At 32.4% G+C, this 18,062-nt stretch overlaps 1 pseudogene; it reads left to right on the top strand.

Annotated features, from left to right (window-relative positions):
- Positions 1-12,170: 12,170 nt before the first annotated feature.
- Positions 12,171-12,294, top strand: LOC122905596 (annotated as a pseudogene).
- Positions 12,295-18,062: the final 5,768 nt, after the last annotated feature.

Raw genomic sequence — 18,062 nt, 5'->3', positions numbered from 1 at the left:
GCAAAAAGATACTTTGTTTTTAGAAAACATGCAAATTCCCCCAATATTAAGTTACCATTTTACTATTAACCATCGTTAAATAGATACGCATAGATGTGGAAAACACCTTCCGCCAACAAAATTCTAAGGATAGGTTTCTATCTTTTCATTAAAAGGTATCTTTTCATTAAAAAGTACTGTAATTGATAAACAGCTCTATCCTTACTAGCCTAATTGGTCATTTAGGAAGAGAACATCAATCAGGTATGTGGAGTCAGACACTCAGAGATGCCTTAGTGCTCCTTCTCCCCCTCGTCTGGATTCCGGCTGTCCCTTCCCCAGCCTATAGTTTTCTTTTCCCTTGTGCGTGGATTTTCTTCACTGACATACTGGCAAAAATTACCCCCAAATTAAGGCTTTTGTCCCATAGAGAAAACCAATCTGTGTTTGGTTTGGGTATTAGAGTAAATCTTGTCTCTTCTATTTTCAGGAAGATTTTGTATATAATTAGTATAATTTTGTCTGTAAATGTTTAAGAGCATTCACCAAGGAAGTATCTAGGCTGGATGTTGTCTTTGTAGTCACATTTGAAAATACAAATATAGTTTCCCTAAAAGTTGCATGGACTATTCAAGGTACTTATTTTTTCTTGACTGAGCTTTTCAGGAAATTTCGTAGTTCCTGGTTTGCAGGGACTCTGTCCATTTCATTCAAGTTGTTGAATTTATTGCCATAAATTTTTCATAATATCTTACTATTTTCTAAATATTCTACAGATATTTATTGATGTTACCTCTCACATTCCCTTTTGATATCTTTTTGACCCACAAATGATTTCAAAACTTTTACTTAGGTTTCAAATATTTGGAGATATTCTAGGTATGTCTCTTAAACATCTTTTGCTCTGTAACAATAAAACAGTTCCCATATACACATACATTTTTTTCCAAGCCATTTATTTATTTAGGAAATTGGGCTAATCACTTTGAGTTAAACATGTTCCATAATCTTTATTTGATTTATTGCTCTCTCTTGATAATATTCAACACTTTTTTTTCCTTTCCTTTATATTTCCTGGGATTAAATCCAGAAGTTTGCAGATACAGACTCAAATTTTGGCAAGAATAACTTGTAGGTGGTTTGTATCTACATTTACTATTACTTCAGGGGCACATATGGCCTGGTTTTTCTAAGATATTTCAGTGTTTTCAGTTGTTGTTACCCAATTCATCCATTATTAAGTTCACTAGCAACATTTCTTGTGATTTTTATAGCATCTGGTAACAATTATTATCTAGATCCATTACTTAACCTGGCCCTGTAAAATGATCATTTTATAGTTCTTTTTGTTTCTTTATTAGTTCGATTTCTGTAAAGGAAATTAACCTTAGCAAATATTTGGCTACCCTTAAACAGTTTATATTATAAAGTAGTATAATTTCTTTTTTTATTTGTCAATTTGCAGAATAATGAGTTATTACATCAGTACCCTACAAAAGTAGAGTAACTATATGATTTGGCCTCCAAAATTGAAACATTTGTGAGTGCAATGAGGTGATATTAAGAATTAATCTAGGGGCGCCTGGGTGGCTCAGTGGGTTGAGGCCTCTGCCTTCGGCTCAGGTCATGATCCCAGGGTCCTGAGATCGAGCCCCAAATCGGGCTCTCTGCTCAACAGGGAGCCTGCTTCCTCCTCTCCCTCTGCCTGCCTTTCTGCCTACTTGTGATCTCTGTCGAATAAATACATAAAATCTTAAAAAAAAAAAAGAATTAATCTAATGCAATGGTTATTGAGAATATTCCAGAGAAACCTAGCCAAAGGTGATCTGTGAGTATTTTTAAAAATTCGTTGATTCCTATGTATTTTATGTGTTACTTCATTGCAATCGTTATTTTTTTGATGCCCCAAAATGTTTTATCTTTAACCATGAAGAGCCATTTCAAGTTGGCTACTGAATCCTTTTAAGGTGATCTCACTGGTCTTGGATAGATTCCTTACTTTCTTGGACAATCTACATCATGTTTATCTTGTAAGAAATATATATATGCATATTTATTTCTTATATCATATATGTATATGTTTATATATAACATATATAATAAATTATAATTATAATAAATTATAATTTCTTAGAAATAATTATAAATAAATTAATTAATAATAAAAATGTGTTTTTCCTTCTCCCAGATCTGAAAACCTAGTAATTTTTCAAAGTATCCTTGTTTCTTTTTTTCTTTTTTTTTTTTTTTTAAAGATTTTATTTATTTATTTGACAGAGAGAGAGATCACAAGTAGGCAGAGAGGCAGGCAGAGAGAGGAGGAAGCAGGCTCACTGCTGAGCAGAGAGACCATGCGGGGCTCGATCCCAGGACCCTGGCATCATGACCTGAGCTGAAGACAGAGGCTTAACCCACTGAGCCACCCAGGCGCCCCTCCTTGTTTCTTTTAGTGAGTAGCAATGTGTAAAACAGCTGTAGACTGTGGTTGCTTCTGTGTTGTCATTGCCTTTATGCCCTCTCAATGACCAGAGCTTGGAAAAAGCACTTTTTTTTTTAAAAAAAAAGAAGATTAGTAATAAGTGTATGCTGGCATTTGTAAATGAAAAGAAATATTACTTGAATTTTACTCGATTTCTTTATTTTATATGTGATTTTCTTTTATTCTAAAAATACTGATTATATCCTTGCTTTGTATATTACCTATGTTGTTTAATATATATTCACTTAATACCAATATTTTTACTGTCAATGGCTATTTAATTCAGTTTCAAATGTTTTTGATGATATTTTTAATCCTTAAAGCATAGCCCAGTAATTGTTAGTTAAAATACCATGTCTTTAAATCATGTTAAATAATTATTATCTGAGTGGTTATGTATCCAAACCGATGTGGGGACGTGGGGATTTTTTTTTTAATTTCTTTTCAGCGTAACAGTATTCATTATTTTTGCACCACATCCAGTGCTCCATGCAATACTTGCCTTCCTTAATATCCACCACCTGGCTCCCCCAACCTTCCACCGCTTCAAAACCCTCAGGTTGTTTTTCAGAGTCCATAGTCTCTGGACTTGAAATTTCCCTCAACTCCCTTCTCCTCTGAGATGGAGGAGATTTTTTAAAATCTGACATGGGGATATTTTTAAAAATCTGACATGGGGATATTTTTTAAAATTTTATTTTATAATTCATGTAAAACATTTAAAGTTTCAAATTCAAAACTATAAAACAAGATACTCTAAAAGTTGTAGCATATCACTTAGCTTGTTTCTATTGTTGCTACTCCCCCCAAATATAACATTACTAAAATCATAGTAATGCTGCAATATTGAAGCTAGTATTATTATATTTAATGACATATCAACACATAAAAGTACACCCCTAATATGGAATGACAATCTTAAGTGTCTCTGATCTCATTCTAGTTTTAAGCAATCTTTTTCCTTCTCTCTGTTACATACTTATGTATGCTATGCTAGTTCCCATAAACTGGTCATTTTCAGGTATCTGCATTGGTAGGCTACTTTTAGGAAAATCTCTGTAGTTTTTCAGATACCAGTCCTTAACTTCAGATTATTTCATCACAGCTCTTTGTGTAATGACTGAGTTCACCAAGCAAAAAAATCTTTTTTATTTTTGCTGTGTTCTATTCTGACCCTATTGCTGTGGTATGGATTTGTAGAAAGCAGAAACTACTAGATGTATGATTCTCCTTTGAGAATAGGTGAATGCTAGAGATGCTGAAAATGCCATTTTTAGAGCTGTCTCATGCAAAAGGTGATATGCTATAAAAATAATGTCTCCCAAGAAACCTTCATCCTAAAAAATTCTGCTGCATTATTCAAAGGGGCTACAAATGTCGGCAGTGAAACTCTGGAAGTGTGGGAAATGATCAGTCCCAAAGGTATAGCTTCCTTAGTAGCTGAACTTCACTTTGTAATATGATTTTTCCAGTTCATTTCAGATGGTGGGCAGAGAAAATAACATGACTCTGAAAGAGTTAATATTGTATTCATTCAGATACTGAAGTAAAATCTAGAAAAAATAGTAAATTTCGGTTTAGGAAATACTATAGTAAAGAAAACTATTAAATTTTATTTAATTGATTAATATTCAAACTCATTTGACCACAGAATTTTTTACTCTTCTGTATCACATATTAATATGGAGAAGAATCAGGGTTCCAGAGAATACATACATTTTGTAAGGCTATATTAAATGAAGTTCAACAGGTATATTTGTGATAAATCTTAGCAGGGTTTTCTAATTGCTACTGTGAATCAAGAATCCAAGAATCCTCAAGCTGGAGTACAGTCTATAGACCATATTCCAAACTCCTTTATGTAAGAATAAATTTTCTATATGATACAAACTCAAATAATTTGGGGGAGGGGTAATCATTCTTATTTTTCACAATTTATTTCCCTCTTTCTTACTCAGAGAAGTTCATATAATTTCTACATCATGAAATGTAGAGAAATATTATTTTATTACTTATCTTACTTATTAATAATAATTATATTTATTGAGGTACATACAGACAGAATTCTTCATATTTCATAAATGTAAAGTTCAATGAATTTTAACAAACAAAGCCTACCCAGGTAACCAGAATCTAGCTCAATAAATAAAACATTATACCTACCTATTAAAGAAGGAAAAATACACACATTTCCTCAGAATTTCCAAGGCTGCCTCATTTTCTTTAAAGGAATAGTAAGCAGTGAGGTCAGGAGAAAATTCTACCGAAATCCTGCTAAATTGTACTAGCTCAACTTACTGTAGGTTGCAGAAATTGGAGTAGAGGTTTTGATAATCAGTGGTACTGAGAGCCACACTGCAGATCCATGCTCCTTCCCAAAGCTTTAGACCTAAGAAACTGACCAGCAAAAATGTGGAGTAAATACTTTAAGTGAAATCCATTCAAGCTGTCTTTCAGCAAATGTTCCATGTACTGTGGCTCTTTCCCTCTGTTCCCTGAGCTTTTGTATATTGATAGTGGGGTTGGAGTTATAGTGAAAAAATACAAATAGATTTGTTTGTAGAAATGTTAATTCATGGGAGAAAGAGCGAAAACGACGGGCAGTTACAAACAGTATTCACAGACCATGGTAGAAGTGGTAGATGGGACAATTCTCTTTGGAGCAGTATCTGCCTCATTTGTAACATGGCTCTTTATTAATTTGTTGTGCTATCTATAATTGTCTTTTCTGCCTGTTTTCATGGCCATTTAAATTTGATTTGGGAAAAGTGAATGAGAGTCTCCCAATTATCACTATTTTAACTGACACCACTTATAAAAGCTATAAAAATTGATAAATCTTATGTTCTCACCATTATGCTTATGTATCTAATTATGCATCTCTAAATCTCACATCAACACCATGAGTAGATACTATTAGTCCTATTTTATTAGTGAATAAAACCAATAGAGAGACAAGGCACCTTGCCCTAAATTGTACTAATACTGCACTGAGAAAACAAGTTTTTTTTTTTTAAAGATTTTATTTATTTATTTGACAGAGAGAAATCACAAGTAGATGGAGAGGCAGGCAGAGAGAGAGAGAGAGAGGGAAGCAGGCTCCCCGCCAAGCAGAGAGCCCGATGCGGGACTCGATCCCAGGACCCCGAGATCATGACCTGAGCCGAAGGCAGCAGCTTAACCCACTGAGCCACCCAGGTGCCCCAGAAAACAAGTTTTAACTCTACGTACATTGGCTCAAAAAATCAAGTAGACTTCAACATGCAGACTATAAAATCTTCTAGGTTCTATGTTCCTGAGAGCCACACTATGAGAAAGGGATTGTTTTCATTCCACAGAAATGCAATAATAGAACCAGGGTTTGAACCCAGGTCAGCAGACTATGGGTACATGGCTCTTTCAACTAACCCAACAGTGTATTTACATATATATTTTTCTTTTTAAATTCAACTTTATAAAACCTCTTTATACTAAGAAGTTAAAAGACTTACTGTATCAAAGTAAAGGAAACATGCTTCTAACTTTCAATAGAAAATGAAAACTCATGGTTTGAAATGGGAATATGGCACTAGCATGATTTTACTTTTAAGGTACAGCCTAAGAAATGGTTTCTTGGATAAGGAGACAAAAGATTAAGGCTGGATTTGCATCATTCACCTTTTTTTTCTGTGATTGATAACATTAATATTTCTATGTTTCAGTTAAGGATGATGAAATTTTTTTTCAGATTTTAATATGTATTGAAGTTAAGATACAATATAAGAACATAAACATAAATACCTGAAAATCATTAAACATAAAATTACATCCATTAGCATTATGTACCCAAAGGTAGATATATTTGCAGAAATTTAAAACACCTTTTATGGGAATGCAAGCTGGTGCAGCCACTCTGGAAAACAGCATGGAGGTTCCTCAAAAAGTTGAAAATAGAGCTACCCTGTGACCCAGCAATCGCATTACTAGGTATTTACCCTAAAGATACAAATGTAGTGATCTGATCACGTACACCCAAATGTTTATAGCAGCAATGTCCACAATCACCAAACTATGGAAAGAACTTAGCTGTCCATCAACAGATGAATGGATAGAGAAAAAGTGTGTGTACATATATATGTGTGTGTATATGTACACACACACACACACACACACACACACAGGAATACTATGCAGCCATCAAAAGAAATGAAGTCTTGCCATTTGCAATGACATGGATGGAACTAGAGGGTATTATGCTGAGTGAAATAAGTCAATCAGAGGAAGACAATTATCATATGATCTCTCTGATATGAGAAATTTGAAAGGCAGGGTGGGGGGTTGTGGGGGGTAGGGAAGGAAAAAATGAAACAAGTTGGGATCGGGAGGGAGACAAACCATAAGAGACTCTTAATCTCACAAAAACTGAGGCTTCCTGGGGAGTGCAGGGTAACGATAGGGCAATTGGTTTATGGACATTGGGGAGGGTATGTGCTATGGTGAATGCTATGAAATGTATAAGCCTGATGATTCATAGACCTATACCCCTGGGCAAATAATACATTATATGTTAAAAAAAACTAAAAAAATAAAAAATAATTTAAAAAAACACCTTTTAGTGCAATGAAAGAGACACATTATAAATTATACTACTTTCGGATTAACTGTTTTACCCTTAATTTTCTGACTTCTCTGGAGAATTAGTCTTATATTTTCTTAATTGATTTTAGAGTTAGTAAAGTTAGCATGCCACAAAAAGAGGAAAAAGCCAAAAATGTAATGTTAACTGATTTTGGACATTACAAAGTAATGTATTACTGAGATCGATATATCTATACCTATATAGATCTATCGTTCTATAGATATATCTGTATCTATATCTACATAGATATATCTATCGATCTATAGATATAGATGTATCTATCAGTTATATACAAGAAAAAATGATTTTTCTGTAAGAAGATTATTCTGATAGTTCTTAGTAGACACTTCTCTAAAAAGTTAAAATATGGCATAAATTAGTTTTGTTGACAGGACTGCTTTATGTTTTGTTTACCAACAAACTTGATATGGAATTTTCACAATTTTATCAGCCTTATTCAGGTATATTTTCATATAAGAAACTGTACCCACCTAACATATATAATTCAGCTAATTGTGATAGAAATATACATTGCAAAACCACTGTTTAAATCAGGATACATATTTGCACCACTCGGGAAAGATTCTGTGAGCCCCTTTAGAGTCCATCCCTCCCTCTGCACCCTGCCCCAGGGAATCAGATGATTTTGGTTACCATAGGTCAGTTCACATTTTAATAGGTATTTATAAGTAGAATCAAATTGCATGAATACTTTTGTAACAGGCTTATCTCAGCACAATGACTTACAGATTCATACACACTATTGTATATGTCAGCAGCTCATTCACTTTTATTGTTGAACACTATTCAATTATAAAGATAAATCACATTTTACTTATCCATACATCCAATGATGGACTGTGGCGTTATTTGAAGTTTTAGTTATTTTGCATAAAACTGCTATGAATATTTCCATGTAAGTCCTTTGTGTGGCTATATATTATCAATTCTCTCAAGTAAGTAACTGGAGTAAAATAGCTGAGTTATTTGGTAGGTATATAATGTGTTTTTTTGTGTGTTGTTTTTTTTTAAAGAAACTGCCTATTTTCCAATGTAATCGTACAACTTTATATCCCCAGTAGCAGTGCATGAGAGTTAAAATGGCTCCATATTCTCATAAAACACATGAAATTTCCAGCCTTTACTGTTAACTCTTCAAATTGACATGCTGTGGTAACTTTTTTGCTTTAATTATAATTTCTTTAAAATATAATTGTAATTTGTTTAATTGTAATTAAATAATGTAGTTGATATATTTTCACATGTTTATTTGCCATGTATATATATTTTGTGTGATGTGTGTGTTCAATTATTTTAAATAGTTTTTAATTAGATTAGATTTTAAAGGTGTATAGTTTTTATTTGTCTTCTGTTACTGGGTTTTAAAGTTCTTATATGTTCTTCATATAAATCCTTTCTCAGACACACACGTGGTGTATTTTCTCCCCATCTGCAGCTTGCCTTTTCATTTTTTAAATAGTATGTTTTGGGGAACAAAAAAGGAATTTTGTTGAAAGCCAAAAGATTATTTTTGTTTCTGTTTCTTAGTGTCTATCTAAATCCTTGCCTACCTCCAGTTCACACAAATAATCTACTCTTTTGTTTAGTACTGTTATGGTTTTTATTTTTGTGTATAGGGCTATGTTCCATATCAAGTTAACTTTGGGGTAAATATTGATGTTTCTTTTTATTCCATAGATATATCTAATTGTTCCAGCACTATTTGTTAAGGAAGTCTTTTCTTCTCAACAAATGATCTTGAAAACGTCATCAAAAACTGGGTGATCATATGCAGTTTGGTCAATTTCTGTACTCCCCATTTTAATTGACCTATGTCTATTCCTTCAACTATATAACATTGTTTTGATTACTAGAACTTTGTAGTGGATCTTTAAATCATGTAGTATAGCTCTTCCAAATTTGTTCTTTGAAAAAATTGTTTTGGCTATTCTAGATCATTTGTATTTCCATATTAATTTTCAAATTAGCTTGTCATTTCCTTTAGGATTTGATTGGTACTGTCATGATTTACACACACACAGACACATATTATATATATTAAAAACTTTACAATAGTTAACAATATTGTATCTTCCTATATATCTATACTTACTTAAGTTTTATTTAATTATTTATTTAATTAATTATCCAGTTTTATAGCAGTCAATGTAGAGTTCTTACACATATTTTATTAAAATATATTTAAAATATATATATTTAAAATATATTTAGGTAACAACTCAATGTGGTATTTTGATAATATGAATTTAAAAAATCACGTTTCAGTTATTAATGGCTAGTATATAAAATCCAACTGATTTATATATCTTAATCTAGCATACTCCAACCTTCTCAATTTGTTTTATTCTATTTATTCTTTTGTATATTTCTTAGGATTTTCTATAGAAACAATTGTGCCATCAGCAAATAGATACAACTTTATTTCTATTTTCCTAGTCTATTTTCTTTTATTTCTTTTTCATGCTTTATTTCAATTGTTACACCCTCTACTACAATCTTAAAGTGGTGGAAGTGGGCATCTATGCCTTCTTTCTGATCTTATATGGAAAACATTAAATATTTTACTATGAAATATGATATTAGTTGTAAGTTTTTATAGATGTATTCTACCTTATTAAGAATGTTTCTTTTTATTTCTACTTTACTGAACAGTTTCATTGTGAATAGATGTTGAATTTTATCAAACAATTTTTTTGCACCTATCGATATGATCTTGTGATTTTTGTATTTTCTTTTATTAATGAAAGTATTTATCATCACAAAATAAACCTCTTTATCTCCAGTAGTTCCTTTTTTCTTGAGGAATATTTATCAGAATTATATATATTTTTCCATCTCTTTACTTTCAATTTACCTATGTTTTTATATTGAAAATGAGTCCCTTTTGGATACCATATCCAAATTTGTTTGTGTTTGTGTTTGTTTATGTTTATTTTTTAATCTTTTCAGATGTTATGTGCCATAGATATGGAGTGTTTTTCAATTAATATTTAATGTAATGCTAATATAGTTGGATTTTGTTCTGAAATTTCACTACTTGATTCCTTTTCATCTCTCTCATTTTCGTGTTGCTCTTTTTTCCTTTTTCTTTCATAAGTTATTCCGATTATTTGGGTAGTTTCTATATATTGGCTTTATACATATTATTTTGTATTTTGTAGTGGTTTTTCTTTTTTTTTTTAATATTTTATTTATTTGACAGAGAGATCACAAGTAGGCACACAGGCAGAGAGAGAGAGGAGGAAGCAGGCTCCCTGCGGAGCAGAAAGCCCAATGTTGTAGTGGTTTTTCTAAAGGTATATTATGCATCCTTAAAATTTTACATTCTTTTGTTTTTAATTTAATTTTTTAAATTTTTTATAAACATATAATATATTTTTATCCCCAGGGGTACAGTTCTGTGAATCGCCAGGTTTACACACTTCACAGCACTCACCATAGCACATACCCTCCCCAATGTCCATAGCCCCACCCCCCCCAAACCCCCTCCGCCCAGCAACCTTCAGTTTGTTTTGTGAGATTAAGAGTCACTTATGGTTTGTCTTCCTCCCAATCCCATCTTGTTTCATTTATTCTTCTCCTACCCCCTTAACCCCCCATGTTGCATCTCCACTTCCTCATATCAGGGAGATCATATGATAATTGTCTTTCTCCAATTGACTTATTTCGCTAAGCATGATACCCTCTAGTTCCATCCACGTCGTTGCAAAAGGCAAGATTTCATTTCTTTTGATAGCTGCATAGTATTCCATTGTGTATATATACCAAAACAATATAACATTCATCTTTATCCATTCATCTGTTGATAGACATCTAGGTTCTTTCCATAGTTTGGCTATTGTAGACATTGCTGCTATAAACATTCGGGTGCATGTGCCCCTTCGGATCACTACGTTTGTATCTTTAGAACATTTTACGTTCTAATTAGAGTTGATATTATACATGTTCATGTAAAGTGTAGAAACTTTATGATCATTTTGGCCCATTAACCTCCCTTGATTTCCCTTATGCTAGAAACTGTATATGTCTTATATCAATATACATTGTAAAGTCTGCAAGAAAGTATCATAATTTTTGCTTGAAACAGCCACATATTCAAACATAATGAAAAAAATAATATATCCTTATATTTATCACTTTTTAGGGTATGTATTACCTCTTGACTGCCTACATTTCCCTCTGCTACCATAAACTTTTATCCTAAAGAGTCTTTAACTTTTCTTGCAGTACCTGTCTTCACATGACAGTTTCTTAGTTAATTTTTTATCTGAGAATACCTCTATTCTGCCTTCTTTCTTGAAGGATATTGCCACTACATATGAAACTCTGGGTTGGAGTTGTGGCTTTATTTTTCCCCCATGGCTTTCATCATGTTATTCCACTGCCTTCTGCCTTCATAATTTCTGATGAGAAGACCACAATCATTTGAATCATAATGTGCCATATTTTTCTAGATTCTTTTAATATTTTCCTTATGTCCTTGGATTTCTGCAGTTTGGATATGATGTGCCTAGAGAGAGTTTATTTATTGCATTTGGTCTGTTTTGAATTTGCTGCATATCTTACATATTTAAATTAAGAAATTTCACCAAATTATAAAATATTTGGCTGTTGTTTCCAAATATTTTTACTACAACATTCTCTCCTCTACTTCTGGGACTCCAATTGTATCCATGTTAGACCATCTGATATTACTTAATGTTTTCTGAGGCTCTGATTTTTTTCTATTAATATATTTTTCTCTCTGGCCTTCAGCTTAAATAATTTCCATTGATCAATTTTAAAGTCCTTTTTCTCTTTCTTCTGTCAGTTCCATTCTATTCTTGATCCTATCCAGTCTATTTTTTTTTAATTTCAAATATTTTTTTCTAATTTCTGTAGTTTCCATTTTCTATTTAATATTTTTATTTAGCATTTTCTATTTCTATTCCCTATTTCTCGCTGAGATTTCCTATTTTTTCCTTTGGTCTCAGGTGTATTTTCCTTTGCCTCATTCATTGTCATTATAAGAGTTTTTTAAAAATCCTTGTCGGACAACATAATTTTAGGAACATCTTCAGATTTATCTGTTTAATCGCTTCTCGGCCTTTTGGCTAAGATCAAGTGTAGATTTATCTGTTTAATTTTTGTTTTCCTTTCAGAAGAATGAATCACATTTTATTGGTTCTTCATATTTAAATAATTTTGAATTATATTCTGAAAATTGTTAGAGTTGTGTTGCTGAGGCTCCACATTCTGTTATACTATTATAAATTAAAAATTACCTTCTGTAGGGTCAAATTGCAAAATTTTTTTTGCAGCACCTCAGTACTTTTTCCTACTTTACCCTTCACTGCAAGCTGCCTTAAGTCTTCCCTATACTTAATGGTTCAGTGATTAGCCAGAGTTTACATAGAGATTTTAGGGTTTCCTTCCTTCTCCCCTCCAGGATTCCCCTTGTCACCTTCTAGGAGTATGATTGTCCTAATTCAAACTTTTGGTTCTTTAAGACAGAAAGAATGTAGGTTTCTGCTTGAGTTTTAACTTTCCTATGCCACACTGGGACAGTTGCCTGCCTTCAAACTCATGCTATAAAAGAGAGAAATAACCCCCAATATAACCATCTTCCAAGTTTTACATCTTCAAAAATAAGCAAACAAACAACAAAAAAAAGCAAATACAGGTTTCTCTAACTTCCAGATTTCTAAAAAGTTCATCCAGATTTTATGGTTGTTATCTTTGAGATGATTCATTTTTTAGAAGCTTTTTTTTTTTTTGGACGTACTTGAAGAGGAATTCTTTGGGAAAGAACAAGTTAATTCTTTTCTCAGAAGGCAGTAATATCTCTCTTGGATAGATTCCAAAACATATGTTACTGTGTAAAAAGATTATCTGAGAGATTAGACACATCAAAAACAAGATTGTCAAAAAGTGGGCATCCTAAAATACAAAGAGTTACATCAATGAATCAAAAGAGCAGAGTCAGACAAATCTTAAGCCTAAAGTAGCATTAATATTTTTTTTCCAGCTGGATATATAGCTATAATTTTATGAACTGGATTTTGTTTTGGTTGTTGCCTGTACCCCTTCCAGATGGCATAATATAAATTGTATTATGACATAGAAACAGGAAAAGAGAGAGGCAGACTGTCTAAACACATGGCTCTCAAAAATCTAATTTCTCATCACTGATAACGTGCAAACAGAATTTCCTCCTCATTGCGCCTATGGATTCCTTTTTACCAATAATTCTTTTTTTTTTTAATCAGATGCATATCTAGTCCTATGAACTGCATCAAAAGACTGCTTCTCTTTTAATTATAAATTATATTCTATGGCTGTGAAACTAAAAATCTTCATAAGACATAAACTTAGAACTTTGATCCAAAAGTTAAAATTAAAATTTTAATTTATTTTGAAAATCAAGTATGGATAAGTTACAGATCAAACTCCTTAATGGTCTCTATTGACTTTTTTCCTTCTATCAGTCTTAAAACTAAACAATGTCTTTAATAACTTTTTTTTTTTTTACCAGTGAAGGTCTATTTCTTTGGTAACACTGACAGTTGGGTGTTTTAGCCAATTCATCTTGAATTATATTTGGTGAGAATACCAAAACAGATGTTATCTGAAGTCACATAGAATAGTAGCTGAACAAGAATTCCATAACTGAGCAACATACAATACAATAAAATGGGTTTCCATTTGAAATATTGTAACTGTGAAATGTTACCTTGTATTTCTATACTTTCCCTCATTACTAAAATAAATGCAGCTATTAATTTATCCCAAGATTATTTTTTTAGATTTAGAGCTTGGATGAAATTCTAATTTCAGATAGTTATGAGTCATTCAGATGATAAATCCAGATTTCTACTCAATCTTTGTTTGATGAGAGAAAAACCATTTTAGATACTTACAGTAATAAAATATCCTTCAATGACTAGCCTTCAAAATTATAAAATTATCTGTAACATTTTATGTATTCTTTGGAAAAGTTAGGTAGTATTGAACTTTTAGTTTTATGTATAGGAAATGCACTAGTCATCTAATTTACTATTTAATTTTTGTTGAAGAAAAATGGCATTATAACTTTAACATATCAAAGCATAGTTATGTTTTCCAATTCATATTTGTATTATATAGTAATGAAAGAAATGTAGTTGTATATTGGACTTACAGTCCATTTCATTTGTGACAGTAGTCTGAAAGGATGTTTTATGACAGAATGTAATGACGACTTCTGTTTTGAAATCTTCTGAACTAGTTATTATTTCAAATGTTACCAATTATCCTATTTTATCACTTTGTATTAAGGTTCTAGATTCAATTTATTTACAGTAATTTAGAATAAAAATAAAAAGTATTTTTTCTATTACATTATATCCAAAACTAATTTGTAAAAAAATATTTCTAATACCTAGAAATGTTCTTAGATTTGCAAAGGATTTTGGTCATCATAGCTTATCGGCGTTCCAATAGCCAGAAAAATAGAAGGACTGAGATATTGTGAGATAAGCACAGAATTTATTTTAATTACATGTCTTACTTTTCAAGCTTACTAAGCTCATAAACTGCAGGCAACGTTTCTACAGATATCTATCTCTTTATAAATCAAAATTATTTCCTTATAATTTTTCACTCATTATGTATTTCTATGAACCTTCAGTTTGAAGGTTTATCTTTTCATGTATATCCTTTGCATTGTAGCCAAGGTTGTGTGTTTTGAAGTACATAGCATGTATTTTCCTTCAAACCAGATCTTTAAAAAAGTAAAGTAGAAAGTGTGTATTTTCTTATGATAGAATAGCATTCACCTGAAGGATACCTTTGCCATTGAATTTGCTGTTGGGTTTGCTGAGCTCAATGCTCACAGTCTAATCAGAGATGCAGGGTCTATGCCAGAGAGCAGCAATGGCCAGAGGCCAGAACACTGCCTTTACCAGCCAGCTCTGCAGAAGGCAAGGCAAATACACCTCTCTGAGACTGGAAATATGCTTAGAAAGTGCCCAAATGAGCCAAATGGTAAAATATTTCAGATGTGTTGGAGGAAAACAATAAACCGTCAAGATAAACAAGACATCATTAGAGTGCTTTGATGGGCATTTCTTGAATAAGATTTTTGAGTTGTGAACACTGTGTCTACCTTTGCCCATAGGACATAAATGAATTCTGTAATTTGTTAACAAAGTAGAAGAGTATTGTTTTACTCTCCAGCTGGTTTCCTGAGGGAAAAATAATACTAATTCAAAGGGGAAATATTTTGTTAAACATATTTCTTTACCAGCAATCCAGCATAGTTTTCAACATTTAAACTCACGCATCGCTACTTTATTCTAATATCTTGAGGCTAGTGTTTGGGAAAAGGTGCTAATAAAAACAGGCTTTCCCTTACATTCTCCTGAATAATAAACCATCAGTAGGAACACTTTTCCCCCATAAGCCTTGTATGCTATAACAAGCAAATATTTGGAAACCCATTAAAATTGAGCATGTTAATTTAATTCCCTTAATACATTCTGGTTTTGCTTCCCAGTGAACTAATGATGACCATGGTATATATTCAAAATAGTGAATAAAGAATTTTAAAATATATTTTAAACAAACAAAAACCATTAACAGTACCCCTCCCCAAAAAAAGGCAGAGAAAAGAAAAGAAAGAAAAACAAGCATTGCACAATTAAATATTGCCACAGAATAGATCAGATTAGTATCTCAGGGACGTGAAATAACTATGAAGACTATGGACTCTGAAAAACAATCTGAAGGGTTTGAAGTGGCGGAGGGGTGGGAGGTTGGGGTACCAGGTGGTGGGTATTATAGAGGGCACAGCTTGCATGGAGCACTGGGTGTGGTGAAAAAATAATGAATACTGTTTTTCTGAAAATAAATAAATTGGAAAAAAATTAAAAAAAAAAAGAATTACACTACAAATCCCCTTGAGGGGATGTTATGGAACTAGTTCTTGTCTTGAAAATTTTAAGATATCATTTGAAAGGTAGAGAAAAAGGTAGCCTATAAAGAAATTCTTTCTAAAGTTATGGAACTTCAGAGGTAAAAATGAGTGGGTCATAGAGTTTCGTGTGTGTTCATGTATCAACTACTCATGTTTCACAATTATACACATATAGAAAAAAAATAAAGCAGAGAAGTAAAGCAATAAGAACACAAAAATACAGGTGGTACAACAATGATCATAATCTCAAATTTTGGTTTTCTCTACACCACAATTTATAATGAGGAAAATTTAGATTTTTTCTTTCCTTTTTAGAGAATAACACATGAATTTTGAATAGTAATATTAAGTAAGGAAAACTTTTATGACATTGGCAAAACATGAAAATTGGGCCAATTTTTGAAGATTGAAAGCAATGTATAATAACATACACTGAGATATAGTTGGAAGGTTTGGTTTGAACTGTGCATTAATTACAGTGATTATACCAATGAGATGACATTACTCTTGATGAGAAATACAAACATAAGAAATAAAATATATTTCCCACTGTTCATAATTTTAGATACCTTTCAGTTTTCAATATATCATGTAACAGAAATCTTATCTTAAAAATAATTTCACTGGTATGATTTTTCATAGTAATAACAAGTATTTTAATCAAAATAATGGCATGTTATACAATCATATAGTAGACAGTAGACATCATAAAGAAAAATAGTCATAACCTTTGCCACCACTGCATCCTTCATCCAATGTAAGTTGACATAATCTTTTAGTCCTTTCTCACTTTATTTCTTTTAAGACTTTATATATTTATTTGAGAGAGGGAGAAAGAGAGCATGAGCATGGAAGAGGGGTAGAGGGAGAAGCAGACTCCCCACTGAGCAGGGAGCCTGATGTGGGGCTCTATCCTGGGACACCAGGATCATGACCTAAGCCAAAGGCAACTGCTTAACTAGCTGAGCCACCCAGGAGTCCCAAACATTTCTCATGTTACATTAGGCTAGCCTGATTATCCCTCTTCCTTGACACTTTTCCTTCTTCCCTCTCTTGGAAATTGGATGATTCTCCTTCCTAGAATCCACACATCAAGGAACTGACATAGAACAGAGTTCAGATTTGACAAATGAGGTGGGAGATGGCGAGAGCAGTGGTCCCTATTGAAATGCATTTTGCCATGTACCTTTAACAAGTTAAAAGCCGACATGTTATTTTCTCTTCATGTTTCTTCTTAGGGGTTTTTATTTTGCTGGATATAATGTAACACGAATTCTTGATGTTACAATCTAGTTCATGCCAGCTACACTGGTTGAAGTTTCTGGTTCAATACTGTTTATTTTCATACTTTCAAGAGATTTCAAAATGATTTTTTTTCTTTAAATATTTTATTTATTTATTTGTCAGCGAGAAAGAGAGCTGCTTAAGCAGGGGAAACAGCAGGAAGAGGGAGAAGCAGACTTCCCACTAAGTGAGGAGCCCCATGTGGGACTTGATCCCAGGACCCTGGATGGCCTAAACTGAAGGCAGATGCTTAACCAACTGAGCCACCCAGCTATCTCAACATTTCAAAATGCTTTAAAGATAGTATTTGATGCATTGGCTGATTGAGTCAATGCATGATATTTTTTCCTCACATTAACTTGAATGAACTTTGTATCTCTCATTAAAATAAATTATTCATATGATTTATATTTGTACTTTATAAGACTATTCAGCTTATTCATGAAAGAGTACTACCAAAGAAATCTATACTAGTTTGATTGTTGAGAAAAAGATCATTTTAATTTTTATTGTTAGAAATAACCTATTAGCAGTTTTGATCCATTATATTAAGAAATATCTGAGACAAAATATTCTCAGAATAAGAACACAAATGAAAGAAAGAATTTGCAACTTAGTATCCTTATCAATATCTGTATATCTGCATTTATTAAAGGTTGCTATGGTGCCTTGTAGTGGATTGAGTAGTTGCCCCCCAAAGGATATGTCCACTCAAAAACTCAGAATGTGACCTTATTCGAATAAGA

This window comes from Neovison vison, chromosome 4 (genome assembly GCF_020171115.1).
Source record: "Neovison vison isolate M4711 chromosome 4, ASM_NN_V1, whole genome shotgun sequence".
NCBI lineage: Eukaryota > Metazoa > Chordata > Mammalia > Carnivora > Mustelidae > Neogale > Neogale vison.
Note: the sequence above shows the minus strand (reverse complement) of the source record. Positions and strands in the feature narration are given on the sequence as shown.